Source organism: Plecotus auritus (genome assembly GCF_963455305.1).
Source record: "Plecotus auritus genome assembly, chromosome: 2".
NCBI classification, from domain to species: Eukaryota; Metazoa; Chordata; class Mammalia; order Chiroptera; family Vespertilionidae; genus Plecotus; species Plecotus auritus.
The window spans coordinates 120,449,560-120,469,085 of record NC_137771.1 but is presented as its reverse complement, the minus strand read 5'-3'; the positions used below and the strand labels follow the sequence as shown (position 1 = coordinate 120,469,085).

General features: G+C 37.7%; 1 protein-coding gene across 3 annotated transcripts in view; it reads right to left on the bottom strand.

Annotated features, from left to right (window-relative positions):
* TSC22D2 (TSC22 domain family member 2) overlaps positions 1-19,526 on the bottom strand; it is an 82,098-nt gene that overhangs the window by 40,649 nt on the left and 21,923 nt on the right. The window lies entirely within an intron of this gene.

Below are 19,526 nucleotides of genomic sequence, written 5' to 3'. Positions count from 1 at the left end.
AGGTAATCTAAATTCCTTTGGAGGCAATGGGTCATAAATACTGAACTGAACTAACTTTGCCTCCTATTTCCTATAGAGCCAAGTCTCAGTAACACTTATTTTTCTAGTGAAAAATGATAAATCCCAGTCTGTCTCCTCTGCACAATGCCAACACTTGAAAAATATTGGTTGGAATAATATGAAGTTGGACAGTGTCCACCAGTGGGAAGATCACCCTATGTGGAATTCAGGTTACTCTCATTGGGCTTTTTTCCCTCAACATTAGTTCCAAAAATTTTTATAGAACTTAGTGTAACCAACCACTCAAATGTGATCTCTTTTTGTCTTGGGAGAAGGAAAGGGGGAGAGGGAAAGATAGTACATTCAAGATAGATATTGAAAAGAAGTTACCTAAGTAAATAAGGGGAAAGGGGTATCACTGCAAAATGCTTGGCGAATTAAGCAAGGTAAAATGATACAGTTTTTACAATTAAGCACAGAGAATCTATGAGAGATCAGAGGGATGATAATGAAACAACAACAACAAAAAAAACAAACAAAAACCAGGGATGACTGGAGTGTTTAGCTTGGAGCAACTAGGAGTTGGGGAGATGGCTAATGTGTCACAGGAAGAAAGCCAGATTTTGTTGGGGGTAAAGAGTGAGTAGCAGAGGAATCTGGGAATAAAGATGAGAAAATGAGAAATACAAGTTTCACTTGGGATAGAATTTTGAGACATCTGAATTTTAGATCCTGGAAATATAGAAAGAAGGTTGCTGGAAATAGGTATATAGAACTCAGGAGTAATTTCTGACCTAGAAGTCTAGAGTTGAGAGTTGTCCAAATGTGGTGGGTAGCTCAAACTGTGAGAGGTGAGCTTGCTTTAAACAGTGAGAAATCAAATGGGTTCAAAACACCAACATATAAATAGTTATGGAAGAGTTATGGAAACTAACCTTCTTGGGAAACCTCTTATTTTTTTATTTCACTGACTGGCTTCATATTTCCCTCTTTTTTTCTCAAGCATTCTACTTTTTTTCAATTAAACAGCTATTCTTGAACAAATCCTCTCAATCCCATTTCCACAATGAGGCTTAACCAAATGTGTGGAAATAAGACCATCCCCTGTAATACCAAATGCCAAGTATCAGGGAAGAGCACATAGATAATTTTGCTCACATCATAACTCATCTTTTTTTTTTTCATTTATGCCCATTTTTTTGAAGGTGCAGAGGTGTTATTTAAAATAGGGTTATAGAAAAAGCATAATTCTACGGGCAACATATTTGACAAAGTAAAATTATATTAGGCTAGCCATTAGGATGATCTGATCCAAACCCAGCTTTTGTTCATAAGTTGTTAACTAATCTTTCTTTGCTTCCTTACATTCCTTCCTAATTTGTCCCCAAAGTCCAGCGATAGTAATGAATAAAAATAGAGGTTATTGAGGAATTGTTTCGAAACAGATAAAGCCAGAAGAATAAGAGTACCATGAGGTTTTTAAAGAGACAGTTGTTTCATTCAGATTTAGACCAAAGGGACAGCACCAAGCATGGTCATCACCCCTTAATAAAAAGAAGAAAATTTTGTATGAGGGGCAAAAAAATCATTTCTACTTTACTTTTTATCAATCAATGAATGTTTTGCATTTGGGATGTTTAAAGATTTAGATTGGCTTGGGTTTGAGCAAAAAAATACATTGCTCATCTTCAATAAACATAGAGACAGTACTGGGAATATATGCCTCAAAGAATTAGTTTTCTAGGTTATCAATTTACTACTACTAGGCTTAACTCTCTTTTGCTCTCTACTTCATTTTGGGGGTAAGAGAGCTTACCTCTTTAGCATCTGTCTAAGCAAAAGGCTGGATTATCAAGGAATAATAAAGTGGCTTAAGAAGACAGGCTTTAGCATTATACTTACTAGTGGGGTGATCCTAGCAAGTTAATATACTGATGCCAGTTTCCTCATCTGCAAAATGGGGTCATAGTTATACTACCTTAAGGAACTGATGTGAGGAATATATGAGACTTTTTAAAATAGTAAACACTTACAAATTAGTTTCTTCTACTGTTTGGATCAATTAGACTTCAACACTATATAAGGTCTACTACCCCAGTATATCTTGTTACAAATGAAGCATTGAGGTATAAATACACATTTATTATAAGTAGTATTAAAAAACAACCTTTGGCTTTAGCCAGTTTGGCTCAGTGGATATAGCGTCGGCCTGCGGACCGAAGGGTCCTGGGTGTGATTCTGATCAAGGACACGTACCTGGGTTGCAGGCTCCTACCTGGCCTAGGCCCTGGTTGGGGTCGTACAGGAGGCAACCAATTGATGTGTTTCTCTCACATTGATATTTCTCTCTGATTTTCCCTCTCTCTTAAAATCAATGGAAAAATATCCTTGGGTGAAGATTAAAAAACACACACACACAAAAAAAGCACAAAAACAAAACAAAAAAACCCCACAGCCTTTCTATGTATGTCTCATGCCAAAAAATGAAATAATCCTAGTTATGCCTTAAGTTTATTTGATTTCTTTGTACTTAATTAGTCACATGTTAAAGATTTAATACAGTCACAAAATATACTCTAATAAAAATTATTATTTTTTTACATATGAATATATATTTTATTTTATTTTTATTTTTTTAAATAAATCTTTATTGTTCAGATTATTACAGGTGTTCCTCTTTTTTTCCCCCATAGCTCCCCTCCACCTGATTCCCCACCCCACCCCATGCCCTTACCCCCCGCCACTGTCTTCATCCATAGGTGTAAGCTTTTTGTCCAGTCTCTTCCCGCACCCCTCACACGCCCTCCCCCCTGAGAATTGTCAGTCCACTCCCTTTCTATGTCCCTGATTCTATTATATTCACCAGTCCATTCTGTTCAGATTTTTTATTCACTTGAATTTTTAGATTCACTTGTTGGTAGGTATGTATTTGATGTCATTTTGTTATTCATAATTTTTATCTTTACCTTTTTCTTCTTCTTCCTCTTCTTAAAGAACACCCTTCAGCATTTCATGTAATCCTGGTTTGGTGGTGATGAACTCCTTTAGCTTTTTCTTATCTGTGAAGCTCTTTATCTGACCTTCAATTCTGAATGATAGCTTTGCTGGGTAGAGTAATCTTGGTTGTAGGTTCTTGCTGTTCATCACTTTGAATATTTCTTGCCACTCCCTTCTGGCCTGCATAGTTTCTGCCAAGAAATCAGCTGACAGTCGTATGGGTGCTCCCTTGTAGGTAACTAACCGTTTTTCTCTTGCTGCTTTCAAGATTCTCTCTTTGTCTTTTGCCCTTGGCATTTTAATTATGATGTGTCTTGGTGTGGTCCTCTTTGGATTCCTCTTGTATGGGGTTCTGTGTGCTTCCTGAACTTGTAAGTCTATTTCTTTCACCAGGTAAGGAAAGTTTTCTGTCATTATTTCTTCTAATAGGTTTTCAATATTTTGCTCTTTCTCTTCTTCTGGCACCCCAAAAATTCGGATGTTGGTACGCTTAAAGTTGTCCCAGAGGCTCCTTACACTATCTTCATATTTTTGGATTTTTTCTTTTTGTTTTTCTGGTTGGGTGTTTTTTGTTTCCTCATATTTCAGATCTTTGGTTTGATTCTTGGGGTACGTTGATCTACAGTTGAGTTTCTGTATATTATTTATTTCAGACAGTGTATGCTTAATTTCTGACTTGTCCTTTTCCATTTTTTTGGCATTCTCATTAAGGTCCTTGAAGGTCTCACTAAGCTCCTCTGAGGTCTCATCAAGTTTCTCGACAGTTTTTAGAAGATTCTTGAGTAACCTTATAAATGTGGTTCTGAACTCTATGTCGTCCATTAGTTTGCTTTCCTCCATTTCTCTCATTCGTGACATGTTTCTTTGTCTCCGTATTTTGTTGCTTCCTTGTGTTGATGGAGTGGCTTTGTGTGGTAGGTGACCTATAGGGGCCAGTAGCTCAGCCTCCCCAATCACCTGAGGTGGACGCCTTTGGTACACCCCTTTGTGGGCTGAGTGCAAAGTCTTGGTGTAGTTAAGCCTTGATTGCTGTTGGTACACTGGGAGGAATTGACCTCCAAGCCAATTGGCTGTGAGGACCCGCTGTGTCTATAATGGAAGAACTGCTGCGCTGGAGACACGCTTATGGTGCAGGACTTGTTTCAGTGGGGCTTTGGTGCTCACTGAGTCTGCCTCTTGAATGTTTCACTTATGGATGTGAAGAGTTGAAATCTGGTGTCTCACACTGACCACTAGGTACACTGGCTTCTGGATCTCCAATGGGGTGCAGGTCAGCTACTGTCTGAGGCCACCCAGCAGGAGCTACAGCAAGAACTACAGTTTTCTCTCCTTTGCTTGGGGTTTGGAGGTTTTGGAGCTGTCTGACCTGGGCTGCAAGTTTGCTAGGTTAAGCTGCGATAGGGCAGACCATTTATATGCTAAAGCCACTGCTTGGAGCTTGGGTGGGTTCGTAGATTGTGCGGGGCGGGGTCTCAGGGCGTGACTAGGCTAGGGCGTGGCAAACAGTGATGGCTGCCAGTAAGCCAGCTCTGCAGCTCTGCGTCTCCGACTGTGTCCCTGTGTCCCAGCCCCAGCACAATAAACAATTGTTCCTGCGCAGCCCTGCAAGCAAGCCTCCCTCACTTTCCGACCCCACGGCAGACAGTCCAGCTTCTCCCCGTAGGAGTTTGGGTCCCCCGCGTCTCCCCAGAAACTGGAGTTCAGAGTAATCGGGAGCTTATCTCCCTTCGGGTTGAAAACAGCAGCGCTCCCAGTCACCCGTCGCCAGCCCGATTCGCGCGTCTCCGTACCTCAGCTTTTCAGCGCTTGTGCACCCCTCAATGCTGTTTGCTCTTTCCTTCTAGTTGTAGAACTTCCACTCAGCCAGCTTTCCCATGGTTCTGGGTGATAGACGTTTTGTCTTTTAGTTGTAGTTTTGAAATTGTTGTGCGAGGCAGCAGTTTAGGTGTTTACCTACGCCGCCATCTTGGATCTCCTCTCTAATAAAAATTATTTAACTTGTGAGTTAAACTTATGGCATTACTGATTAGCACAGTATTCCTGTGAACTGCACTTTAATAAAGTTCTTATTGATTCTCTCCAAAATTTCAATGTTTCATCGTAAAGGATAAAAATAATCTTAACTTCCTATAAGAAATTCTTCAAAGGCCACTGAGATATAACAATTAATCTTATCTAATAAAAGGGTAATATGCAAATTGACCATCACTCCAAAACACAAGATGGCTGCCCCCATGTGGACACAAGATGGCCAGCAGGGGAGGGCAGTGGTGGGCGATCAGGCCTGCAGGCGAGGGAGGGCAGTTGTGGGGGACCAGGCCTGCAGGGGAGGGCAGTTGGGTGTGATCGGGCCAGCAGGGGAGCAGTTAGGCGTTGATCAGGCTGGCAGGGAGTGGTTAGGGGGTGATCAGGCAGGGAGGCAGAGGCAGTTAGGGGCACTCAGGCAGGCAGGCAGGCGAGCGGTTGGGAGCCAGTAGTCCTGGATTGTGAGAGGGATGTCCGACTGCCAGATAGGGATCTGGCCTAAACCGGCAGTTGGGACATCCCCTGAAGGGTCCCAAATTGGAGAGGGTGCAGGCTGGGCTGAGGGACACCCCCCCCCCCCAGTTCACGAATTTCGTGCACCAGGCCTCTAGTAGATTCATATTCTTGAATTCTAAGGAATAATTCTGTAATATGCAGGCTCAACCTCTGGGATTCTTCCACAGATAATTTTGGTTTTGTTGCCTTTATTGAATACTAGAAGCCCAGTGCATGAAATTCGTGCATGGGGTGGGGGGAGTCCTCTCAGCCCAGCCTGTACCCTCTCCAATCTGGGACCCCTTGGGGGATGTCCGAATGACGTTTAGACCCAATCCTGGGGATCGGGCCTAAACTGGCAGTCGGACATCCCTCTCACAATCCTGGACCGCTGGCTCCTAACCGCTCACCTGCCTGCCTGCCTGGTCACCCCTAACTGCCCCCCTCTGCCGGCCTGGATGCCCCTCACTGCCCCCCGCTGCTGGCCTGATTGCCCCCAACTGCCTCCTCCTGCCAGCCTGGTAGCCCACAACTGCTCCCCCCACCAGCCAGGTCGCCCCCGACTGCCCCCCCTACCGGCTTGGTAGCCCCATACAGCCTGCTGTTTGATCATTTGGTCATCCCTCACTGCTCCGCTGACCTGGTCGCCCCACGCAACCTGCTGTTCAGTCATCCCTCACTGCCCCCCACACCCCCCCTCCCCCCGCCGGCCTGGTTACCCCACGCAACCTGCTATTCAGTCGTTTGGTTGTACCTCACTGCCCCTCCTGCCAGTCTGGTCATCTGTCCGGTTGTTTTGGTCGTGGTGGCCCCTGGCTTTTTATATATTAGGATTCTTCTCCTTGAATTAAACCTTAAAGGTAGGAACTTTGTCTATCTCAAGGGTTTATTAATTACAACACTCTGTATATAACATAATAAACATTTAATTGAAGACAAAGATGGGATAAAACATACAGTACTTAATATATTAGCTAATTATATTTCTAAGTTCATTATGAACTTATGTTAAGCTTATTATGCTAGTAAAAAGAACTAAGAAATGTACACCTATATAATACCTTAATCAATAAAGAAAAAAAAAAGAAATAACCAGCTCTTTCAACTATTAGAAACTTATTAGAGGGGTATCACTGGAATACAGTAAAAAAACAGGTAGATCTCCTGAGTTTTTTTCTTCTTGACAAAGATAGCTTAAATACAAAGGTAATAAACCTTTTTGTGATGTTCTCTGCATCTGGTTGTTACTAACTGAGGAGGAAGGCCGTGTAGCAGTTTCTGTATATTACAGGTAACTGAAGTAAGGAGAAAAACTATTTAGGGTTTGAGGAATAGAAAAGCTAAAGCTCTATGGATTTTCAGGTTACTTTTGACAAAATTATGCTAGTGAAATTTAGCAGTCCCACATACTTATAGCGGTGATGACAAAGTCATGGAAGACTCTGTGGAAAATAAAGTGGTCTTTCAAACCTCTTAATGATCTTTTAGATAAAAACCTTGACAAAGATCTTTTTACATTAGAATCATGGATTCAGGGAGAAATCATACTGTAAACTTAGTGAAAGGCTTAAATGTATAATCATACCTTATGTGGGTTCTCTCAATTGCCCAATATCATACTCTACAGACAATTAGAACTGAATCTAAAGGGGAGAAATAAAAGAAATCAACAGCTATCCCTGAAGGTGGAAAAAGGAGGCCAAAAGCTTGCTGGTTTGATCAGGTCAGATATAGAAAACAATTCAAACTGCCATGCCTTTAAACATGCCTCATGAACAAACAGAAGTTCTAGATCCCGGACTCTGAAGAAATTCAGATGCACTTCACTCTTTTTACACGAGTGGATCAAAGCACACCTAAAGGAGTCCCAAGAAATCCTTGCATCATCAGCATAACCAATAATTACGCAGTGGGAAAACATCTTTGTGATCGCTAATATGTTAATCAATGTCTCCTTATCCATTTTTGAAAAAACAAAACACCTTTAGAGCTACCTTTGTATTAATACCAATAACTTATAGCCATGAACAGGGGCCCATATTCTTAAATATGGCAGCTATGAAACCAAAGAACTAATTAGAGAATGTTCTCAGCTCAGCGTTTCCACAGATTTTGTAGTGCAGCTTATATTTTCACACAAATCTAATTCCTTTCCTAAATGCTTTTAGTAATGGCAATCATCTGGTTTTCCTGTTTCACATTTTAGATTCCCTGTTGTACAGGAAGGGTTTATAAAAGGTTTGAACATAAAATGGGAAAAGAAAGACCAAGATGCCAAGATAAATATCACTTGAAGTGTTCAAAAGACAAGTTTGAAGATGTATGTAGACATGGTTCAAGTATAAGAAAAGTGGCTGCAATAAATGCTACTAAATTCCCTCCCAAGTCAGATTTATAATCTAGACCCAGAAGATAAACTCAGAGATGGTCTGAACTTTATCACTTTTACAATATGACTTCACCAAGTTACTTAGCTTCTCCAAAGGATAATAATAGGACCAGATACACAGATTCAGTGAAATAATGCATTAGAGTTTTGTGTTTGGAACATGGTAAGCCCTCAATATTAACTATATAATTTATATTAGTAAAGCTTATGGTAAAACTCTAAATATAATGAAATACACAAAGAGTATTGACTTAGGAGTCAGGTGATCTGGCTCATTGCTCTATCCTAATAAAAGAGTAAGATGCAAATTGACCATCACTCCAACACACAAGATGGCTGCCCCCATGTGGACACAAGATGGCCAGCAGGGGAGGGCAGTTGGGAGGACCAGGCCTGCAAGGGAGGGCAGTTGGGGGCGATCAAGCCTGCAGGGGAGGGCAGTTAGGGGTGACCAGACCGGCAGAGGAGGGAAGTTAGGGGTGACCAGGCCTGCAGGGGAGGGCAGTTAGGGGTGACTAGGCCTGCAGGGGAAGGCAGTTAGGGACAATCAGGCTGGCAGGGGAGCAGTTAGGCATCAATCAGGCTGGCAGGGGATGTTTAGGGGGGATCAGGCTGGCAGGCAGAAGTGGTTAGGGGCAATCAGGAAGGCAGGCAGGCGAGCAGTTGGGAGCCAGCAGTCCTGGATTGTGAGACGGATGTCCCAGATTGGAGAGGGTGCAGGCTGGGCTGAGGGACACACTACCCCGTGCACGAGTTTCGTGCACCAAGCCTCTAGTATGTAATAATTTCTAACATTCTTTCCAGATACCACATTACAAAGGATTTTAATGTACTTAAATGCTGATTACAGGCTTACAATATCAAATAAACAAAATCCCAGAGTTCGAGTTTACAGTCTAGTGCAGGAGACAGACAAAATAGAGATGTGAGAAATGCTAAGACAGAAAAAGATTTTACAGGGTATTTTGGGGGCACATATCAAGATTTAGGGTCAGGAAGGAATGTTTAATAGAGGAAGTGCCACAGTTGGGCAGAGATGAAAAGAGCACACACAAAAATATTCAAGTAAAAACAATAGGTACAGTTGACCATGTTAGAAAATTCAAATAATGAAGACCAGTTTTGCATTTCCTCATAAGAAACGACTATGCCCTGAATGGGAATGAGAGAAGTGAAAAGGGTAAAGAAATAGTCAGAAGACAAGCATGTCAGTACTATTTGATTAACTAGCTATGAGATATCAGGGAAATTTGAATGTAAGGAGAGATACACCTAGGAAGAATGTGAAAAGAAGGTCTAGATAGCATCCTGAGGACACCAAAAATACTGAGGACAAATAGAAAGGAAAAGTCTACTAAGAGTACTGAGGAGAAATAACCAGAGTTAGGAAAAAACAAAAACAAAAACAAAAAAACAAAAAACTGGGAGGGATGATTTCAAAGATGTCAGAATATCAGTCCAAAATTCAAAACCTATGACATATCACTATTAGCTGTGTACAAATAGACAGATATTTGGAACACTAAAAACTACTTAAGAGCTACTTAATCATGACTGCAACTATTAGTGTCCATGCAAATATACTCAAGGTCAGGAAAGGAATATGTGAACATTGTAACAGTAATAGTGTTAAAACTTGGACTAGGTTTGATTTTTTTAAAAAATTTTCTTTATTGATTAAGGTATTACATACTAAGTGAAATAAGTCAGTCAGAGAAAGGATTAGGTTTGATTTTATTTCTCAAACTTTCCATAATTTCAATTTTGAAAAGGCAACTATTTTACTACTAAAGAGCTGATGTACAAATGTATTATCTAAAAAAAAACTTTTAAGATAGAATTCTCATTTTCTGATGACGTATCAAGTTGTCTATTTATTTTGAACCATGGCACTGAAGAAATTAAGCTTAAACTTGATTTGGAGACTTTAAATTTAACTGGAAAAATAAAACAAATTCTTATGGTTGCACTTTTTTTTAAAGCAGTATTATTATTGTGTATTTAACTTTAAGCCATATTTAGACAAAGGAACTTTATTATAAACACTTAAAAACAGGAAAATGGTTATAAGTTTTGGAGCTCATTTGAGAATAAAATTAACCTAAAGAATTCACATAAAGTAGGTGCTCAATAAAAAATTCCACATATTCAAAAAATACATTTTGCTGCATAATTATTTTAAAAGTAGACATAAAAGAAGATTTTAATAGAATTATTCACAACTAAGGCCAAATGGGAAACTAATTCAGCCCTTAGTAAAGGGTTTTAGCTGGGATTCATTCCTCTACCAAGAAACATTTGTAGCTTAAAGTAGGTTTTTAAACCCCTCCCCAGTGTTTGCTATTAATAAACCTTAAATATTAAAGGGTGAGTTCCTTAGTGGTTAGTACTACACTACCATTCTAGTCAGTACTAAAACTTTTATAATAATACATAATAAATGTGCTTATAATTATAAGCATTAAATAGGTTATTTTCTAATACAATAAATACTTAATTTTAGATAGTAAGCAACTTACCAAATTTATTTATTTTTAGCAAGTGCTTTAAAAGATGGTTTTATAATAGAGGATGGGCCATCACTATTGAAGTTCAAAGGAAATCAAATTCATGTATTTACATCAACATACACTAAAATTCTCTTAGGTTATCCTTCAAATTTTCCAGGGTTACTCTGCATACTGCCATACCAACTGAGAGCCCAAGATCCAGTTAGAAAGCTAGATTTGCATCAGAGCTAACAGCTATGTGACCCGAGCAAGTTACTTAATCTCTCTAAAACTTTCAATTTCCTTCTCCGTAAACTGAGGATATTGATAGTATCTATATAACATGGCTGTTGTGAAAATTAAATAACATGCCAAAAATACTCAGCTATGTCTGACTGTAGTAATCACTCAGTACCAAAAACAACTACTCTGTGGAGAAATCCAATCAACACTTGGGCACAGAGATTGACAGTACACTAAAAGCAGGTAGGATCTATTTGTTCCATCAGTCTAATGGTCATTTATAATAAACCAGTCTTGGATAAATATCAGTAATAGTTACAATCAGTGTATTCATTAAAAATTTATAAGTTACACATTGAGGTGTCTAACAAAGCTTTGGCCCTTAGACACAAACATTCAATAGCAATGTTACTCAACTGTTTTTGAAAATCTGACAAATACTCTGAACCTTTCACCGAAAACTGAACATACATAACATTCAATCCAAAATTCCACAGGGGTCGTGATCCTTTGAAGCTCACTCACTGACTACTAAATATGGACATGCTACACTGAAAGTTAGAAATTATTTTCCTAATTACCAAAGTTACACAATTTATGGTAGAAAGTAAAAAAAAAAAAGGGTATATAAAATAAGGGACAACTGTTGTTACTTTATTGTATTTCCTTCTAGACTACCATTGACTACAATGACTGGTTTAAGAAATCTAAGTTCATAGAATATGATCCATATAAAGTCATGGAATACCATATCAGAAACAATGTAGAACATTATTTAAAAAATAAGGATGGGTGTGAGTGAGTGATTGAGTGAAAGAGAGATAGAGGGAGAGAGAATGTGAGTGTGAGAGTGTGTGTGTGTGTGTGTGTGTGTGTGTGTGTGTGTGTAAGAGAGCGAATAACCTATCTCTGGTTAAGAATAAAGTCAGAAGTAGATACGGTAGCCTGTTTACATGATAATGTCAAATAATCTTTAAGAGACTTGCAGGATCTGTGCAGCGCACTGTAATGAAAATATTAATTCTTCAACTATATGACCATGACATATAACTTAAACCAAATTCTTTTTCTTCATTTGCAAAATATGATTATCTTCAGATTGTAGATCAAGATTTCCTAATCTAAACTGTATTATTCCAAGAAACCCCCTGTAAAATATAGCTGGGTAAGAAACAAAGCAAAGTAAGTAGGCACACAAAACAGTTTAAAAATTTGTTTTCTAAGCTGAATATAATCTGAAAGGAAATAGTTTAATTTTCAGGGCATAGAAAAAATATATATTGACTTCTAACATATTTTCATTTGATAATGGCATCTTAGGTGTTCTCAGTGCAAGAACTGAGAAAATTTTCTTGGCTTTATTTTTAGAGACATAAAGAAGAAAGATGCCTTTTATTAAGAAAAATAAAATCCCCAAAGCAATAAACTAATTTAAACTAGTTTATGAAGAAAATAAATGTAAGTTTAAAAAAAAATCAATATATTATTTCTCAAATTATCTCCTGCGATAATAACTAGAAAGTATTTGGGGCTCTTACCTATATAGTAAGCATCCATAGCAGATGCAAAAGCAATATTTACATAATCTTACTATAATATAGGATGCCACTTTATTTTAAAACCTGATTATTTATTAAACACCACTGCAAACATATGGCCTTTAGCTTCATGAGACTTTGAAAGGATTACATCAAGTATTTAAAATTCTAAGTTTTAACTTATATTAAATACTATATTTAGTTATACAATGTGCTCATTTTGTTCATAAATAGTCATCTCAATACAATAACATCAGGTATAATACATAAAATCTAATCCATTATGTCTTACCAATTTATGACCTGATGAGACACTCTTGTGGACAACATTCAGTCCTTAGAAGCTAGAATTACCCTCCAACCATGTGAGGGCATCACAACTTTTAAACTTTCGGCTTTCATCATTATTATGTCACATTCCTCCTCCGATGCTGAATTCTAAAAAAAATTCTAGCAAAGAGTTTAAGTAAATAAATGTTTTAATCAAATAGCCTTTAAAAATCTTTTACAGCAACGTTTTATGTTTTACCATGATTACACAACTGATATTTTGCACTTAAGTATTTTTTTAATGTAAAATAAGTTCATATTTAATCTGGATACTTCAAACTTTAAATTTCAGCATGGACTTTGAGGCCATCAGGAATACTTGTTAGTAAAGAGTCAATAGAAATGGAATCAATTATAGGTTTAAGATCATGATCCAGAAATTATGATTTAACACCATAACTTCCTATAGACAGCTTTGTAGTCCTGTAGAATGGCACTGGAATTCTATTGTTTGGTCCACGTCCATCTAAGAGTCTCTAGACTTATAGCACAGGTGACTGGATTAGTTATGATCTATATTGACCATTTAAATGCTCAAGACAGCAATTTTTATACCTAAATCCTAGTCTGTTTCTACCACCCCCAATTTAAAATTAGACATGATAGAAAGAATAAAACGTTATTTTATATGTTTTTATAATAGCCATAAAATGTGTCCTATTCAGAAGTGGTCCTACTGTTCATCTGTGTATGGCACATTAAGAAAATTGGAAGTAGAAAGAGTTAATAATGGCATCAATTACTTCATTAAGAATATAATCTTATTAAATTTTTACAAGAAAGCTTTAAATTGGGCATCTGTTTTAATCACTAAAGGGTAATATTAATAAAATTTTCTTCCTGATAAGAATGCTCATTTATATTTTCAGTTGCCAGTAATCCACAGAAAAGGCAAACCACATATTTATAGGCATATTTTTGCATAAATTAACTACCTAATGATGTCATGGGACTGAGGGGGGGGGGAAGGCCATTGTTAAGGAATATCAATATGTGCAAAGCTATAGAAGACTCAAAGACAGCATTGTAAAGAAAACTCTGCAGCCATCTCCAGAGATATTTGACCAAAACGTAGGGGTTGGAGTTAGGCTATTATAAGTTTTAAACTTTTAATGGCATTTTTATATTGCAAAGTGTCATTTAAGACTCTAACATAATCTGAAGAACTATTAGGATTTTTCCAATTTATAAATATCTTTCCAAATGTAATCTCACAACACATTTGACTTCAATAAAATCATACAACTTTACTGTCATTTGTCAAAGCATAGCCTGATAATGTAATCACCTGGTGAAGGCAAAAATCCATGTTTATGAAGATAAATAATAATTTAAAGTTGGTCATTTCATCATCATATTACCGAAATGGTTTTTGAAAGTTTAATGCAACTCTTGTCTCCTATCAACCAAAATACCACCATTAAAGTACTACATTTTTAAAAGTGTTATTTTGATAATTTACTCTTCTGTGAAACAAGTCTCATGAGAAGAAACAAAATCTAGCTATATTAATAAGCAAAGTAAATTTTTCCTGAAATATATGTATGCTGGTAATTTGCTTGTCTGTAAGGCTTTGATGAGCTGATCATATAAAGGGCAAACTACCTGACACTTGGTTTTAAAAGGCCTGCCAACAACAAGCATTGTTATGATAAATGCCTGGAAAGCCTTGGAAACCAGAATAGAAACCAGCCATAAAAAGCAAATTTAGCTATTTCACTAATGCAGCTTACAGAAAAAATTTTTAAAGTGTGTGTGCATTACACAAATGCATGGTAAAATTTGACTTTAAGAGCTATATACATTTAAAAAAGATAAAACTTCTATATCAAAATTTTCCTGAGCATGCGTTTTCACAATTAGTTGCTACTAAGTACAGGGGTCACACTTGATTTCTAATCACGAAATTCCAACATGTAAAAAATTCTTATTAAAATCTAAAATAAACTTAGGTAACTGAAGGGCTTGTGGATGAATTAAGATTAATTAGAGATCATCTAAAAATTAATTTGAAATTAGAAGTCTCCTAAAAATGAGTATTTACTTAGAAATCTATTCTAATATATCAATCACAATCCTGATTCGGTCTCAAGATTGTGATAAAAAACAAGTCCTGATCACTTTGATAGTTATCATTCTCCTTTAATTTGGGAGGAAAAATCCCACTTAATTGAGAATATGCTATTAAAAGTTCTGATAGTACAGTCCAGCAAGAACTAGGCTTATATTCACACCACTATTTAGATAGTTTATGGCAAATTGATATTAATTGAACAAAATAGCACAGGGGCAGAAAGGTAGATGATTTAATTTTCAAGTCATTATTTCAAAACTGTTATGTGAAATCAAACAAACTTAAAAGTGTTCCTAAAGGAAATTATTTGAATAAATATGCTTAGCTTCATTTGATACAAAATTTCATTTTCAGGTATAAACCACATTCTTTGAAAAGTTCACTACACACTGTTTTAAGGAATCCTGGACATGATAAATCTATGCTTGCTTCTCTAAAGGTCAGAAATGCTTATTTTTCAATGGAGAAATGGGAAAATGGAGCAACTCTGTATGCCTCCAATAAATTACATACAGTCTTTCCATACATTATGTATTGGGGAAATAATGTTAGAAATATCAAAGATAAATTTATGGAAAAAAATCAGTCCAAAGGTACCTATTAGAATGAAAACACTAGAAAGACTGTGTTCCAAGAAATTCACATATAAAAAGACATACACAATTACAGGAAACCTCATATATCTGTGGTTGAGCCAAGATACTAAATATAAAAAATAGTTGCTTAGCATGTTATGCATTATATCAAATGCATCTATTGGTGGAAGAAATACAATGTATGGCTTAAAAAATTACATTAATACAGTTATGAAAAGCTCTAATAAGGTAAGTTATCAATATTCTTAATAGACCATGTTTATTCACAAATGACTTATACTACTCATTCTTCCAAAAGTAAAAAGTTTATAGAGATACAAAGAAAAAGAAAGAAAATGGGGGTGGGACAAGAAGATAAAAATGGAAAAGTAAGTGGAAGCCAGTTATATATCACTCAAATATATGCAATAAGGACCTGCAGGCTTTGCTAACAGAAAGCTGAACACTTGACTCTGAGCTTTTATTAATAACAGCTAACATAAAGGAGATATAACTGTTCTTAAAATTTAAGGTATCACCACATATTACGTCTTTAAGAATTGATATCTCATTTCTTAAAACAAAGTATGTTTATCCCAGACATACAACTAACTTTTTTTTCCCCCTGAAAAACTAAGCAATATCTAAAACAGAAACAGCTCTTATTTGACCCAGTAATCCCACTTCTAGGAATATATCCCAAGAAATCAGAAACACCAATCAGAAAGGATATATGCACCCCTATGTTCATAGCAGCACAATTTACAATAGCTAAGATTTGGAAACAGCCTAAGGGCCCATCAGCAGTTGAGTAGATTAAAAAACTGTGGTATATCTACACAATGGAATACTACACTGCTATAAAAAAGGAGGAACTTTTACCATTTGCAACAGCATGGATATACCTGGAGAGCATTATGCTAAGCAAAATAAGCCAGTCGGAGAAAGATAAATATCATCTGTTCTCACTCATTTGTGGAATATAATGAACAACATAAACTGATGAACAAAAATAGATCCAGAGACAGAGAAACACCGAAGAGACTGTCAAACCTCAGAGGGAAGGCAGGGGAGGGTGGGAATGGGGGGTAAGAGATCAACCAAAGGACTTGTATGCATTCATGTTAGCATAACCAATGGACATGCACACTGGGGCTTGTCCTGGGGAGTGGGAGTGGCCGGGGAGTGGGAGTGGCTGGGGAGGAGTCACTGGGGGAAAACGGGGAGACATGTAATATTTTAAACAATAAAATAAAAATAAATAAAAAAAATAAAACAGAAAACAGCTGCTCCAAATAAACACAGAATTTTCTGAAGCTCAATGGTTAATAGTCACTGTGAATAGAAGGAATGGGATTAGTCAGATCAACTCTTTTCCTTCCTTGTTCCCCTTCTAATAGTGTGTGGGTTTTGGGAGAAACTACCTTATTTATCTTGATACTAGAGTCCCAATGCATGAAATTCATGCAAAGGGCTTGGCCCTCGCAGCTGCGGCCCCGGCTTCATCTGGAAGGACATCGGGAAGGTTGTTCGTCTGTCCAGTCTAATTAGCATATTACACCTTTATTATTATAGATTACCAAGTAAATATGGAGAAAGATGTATTTTTGGATTCCAGGATACAGGTTATATATATATCACTATTTCTGGGCCAATTATCACAATTAAAAACTTAAAAAAAAGATGACAGTGAGCACCTTCTGATCTGTTAAATATTTATAATGATATTCAACCTTAGAAACAATCAGGAAACAAAATGGTATAGAAATACTGGCTCTTAAGGATGTTAATCAATGATAACACATTTAAATTATCACATTTAAATGAATTTGTCAAATACGAAAAATATTTTAGAAGTAGTCAACTGATACCTAAACACAGAAGCTAATTTTTGGCAAGCTAACACATTTACATGATCTAATCAATCACAAGATCTAATATATTTCCTGACTTAAGTGATTTAGAATATTAATATGTGTTCATACACATACACACAAATGTCAGCAAGAATATTAGCCATTTCTCTCATCTTACTACTATCAACTCAAATTTTAATGAAAATGAAAGCACACAAGTTTTTGTTCTTTTCAAAGCCTTGGTTTACTTAAAACCCATTTGGTGAAAAATAAAAACAAAATAAACACCTTACCAACTATTTCCACCTTTTTCAATTGTTTCTCAGATTTCATTCTGAAAATAATTACCATGACCTGTCAAGAGTAGGCTGTGGTGACTTATGTTAAGAAAATTACTAAGAGGAAAGTGGTAAACATATGTGCAGAAGCATATAATAGATGAGCAATTAATAATTTCTCATCACCAATTCTGAAGTTCTGTCATGTGCTGAAAATAATGTCAGCATGTCAGGTGTCCCATTTCAGCTAGCCATAGCAAAGCTCAGAGAGAAGAAATTCTATATATAAATATGTCAATCAACCTTCAATCTTTTCTAGCCTTAATTTCTCTACCAAGCTGTAGATCTGCAGCTCCGGCTATATCCCAAGTATTTCCACCTTGACTTTCCATCAGCCCTTCAACTCATCCAAAAGTAGCTAAAAACAGAATCTCATCACTATTTTCTTCTTTCCAAACCAATTCTTTCTCTAGTGCCATTATTCCCCCATTCAATTAGAGGTTTGACATTAAGCAGACAAATTTGACGGCTTCCCTATCATATCATATCCAATCTGTTGCAAAATTGTGTAATTCCTAACTTCTGTTAACCACTCTCTTCATCTTCATTGCCTAATTAATGCCTTCATTACCTTCCTAGTATCTATCCAATCCAAGATCTCTTCTCTGTTGTCTTCAATTATCTTATGACCAATCAAATTTAACCATCCTTACCACTTTAGCCCTGTACTTTCAGTGGTTCACAGTACTTTCTCTAACTGGAATGAATGCTCCCTCTTCCCCTCAGTTCTTTACTTCTTCATGACAAAATTCTACTCACCTTTCAGGTTTCAACTCAAAAAGCCACCTCCTAATGAAGGCTTGAACAATCCCTCCAGCTATACTGAGGTATAAAATGCTTGAATTCTAAATGATAGTTATCACTTTCAATCATATGATGTTTTTACCTGTTTTTGTTTTGTTTTGTTTTGTTTTTCCATATTAAAACACAGCTCATTGGTTTCTCTATTTGGGACCACCACTTAATTGTCTATGATATGGGATTCTTTCTGAACGGAGAATAGTTTGCTAGCCTTCCATTCCTTAAGCAAATACACAACTTTCCGAGGTTTCCTGATAACATGGCCAATAATGACAAAAAAGAAGTAAAGAAACTCAATTCTAGGAGAAACCAAGATGGTGGCATAGGTAAACACCTAAACTGCTGCCTCGCACAACAACTTCAAAACTACAACTAAAAGACAAAACGGACATCATCCAGAACCACAGGAAGGCTGGCTGAGTCGAAATTCTACAACTAGAAGGAAAGAGAAAAGCACACTGAGACTCAGAGGAGCTGCAGGAGGCAGAGGTACCTAGGCGCGCACGTGCGGAGAGGGCAGCCAACTGAGCGCACAGCTGGCTTTCTCAAGCGGGAGGGAGACAAAAGCTCACGACTGCACTGAACTCCAGTTCCAGGCGAGACTCTAGGGACCCAGACTCATATGGGGTGAAACTGGACTCTCAGGAAAGAGAAAAGCACACTGAGACTCAGAGGAACTGCGGAAGGCAGAGGTACTGAGGCACGCGCACAGAGAGGGCGGGCAACTGAGTACGTGGCTGGCTTTCTCAAGCAGGAGGGAGACAAAAGCTCCCGAATGCACTGAACTCCAGTTCCAGGCAAGACTCTGGGGACCCAGACTCATTCGAAGAGAAACTGGACTGTCTGGCAGCGGGCGGAACTCAAGGGCGGCTTTCTCTCAGAGGTGCTTGCAGTGATTATCATGGGACACTGAGACACAAGGGCCTATTAGGGCAGGGCTGACAGGAAACTAATGCTGTCGGCTCCGCCCTGAGACTCTGCCCCATCAAAGCTGAGCACAGAGGTTTTTGCAAGTCTTCTCCCATAAGGGTGTGTCCAGCACAGAAGTTCTCCCAGCGTAGACACAGCTGATCCTCACAGCCAATTGGCCTGGAGGTCAATTCCTCCCAGTGATACCAACAACAATCAAGGCTTAACTACAAGAAGACTGTGCACACAGCCCACAAAGGGGCACACCAAGAGTGTCCACCTCAGGTAACTGGGGAGGCTGAGCCACTGGGCCCTATAGGACACCTAGCACACAAAGCCACTCTATCAACTCAGGAAGCAGCCAAAATGCGGAGACCAAGAAACAGGTCACAAATGAATGAAATGGAGGAAAGCAAAGAGTTCAAATCCATGGTTATAAGGTTTTTCAAGAATTTTCTAGAAAAGGC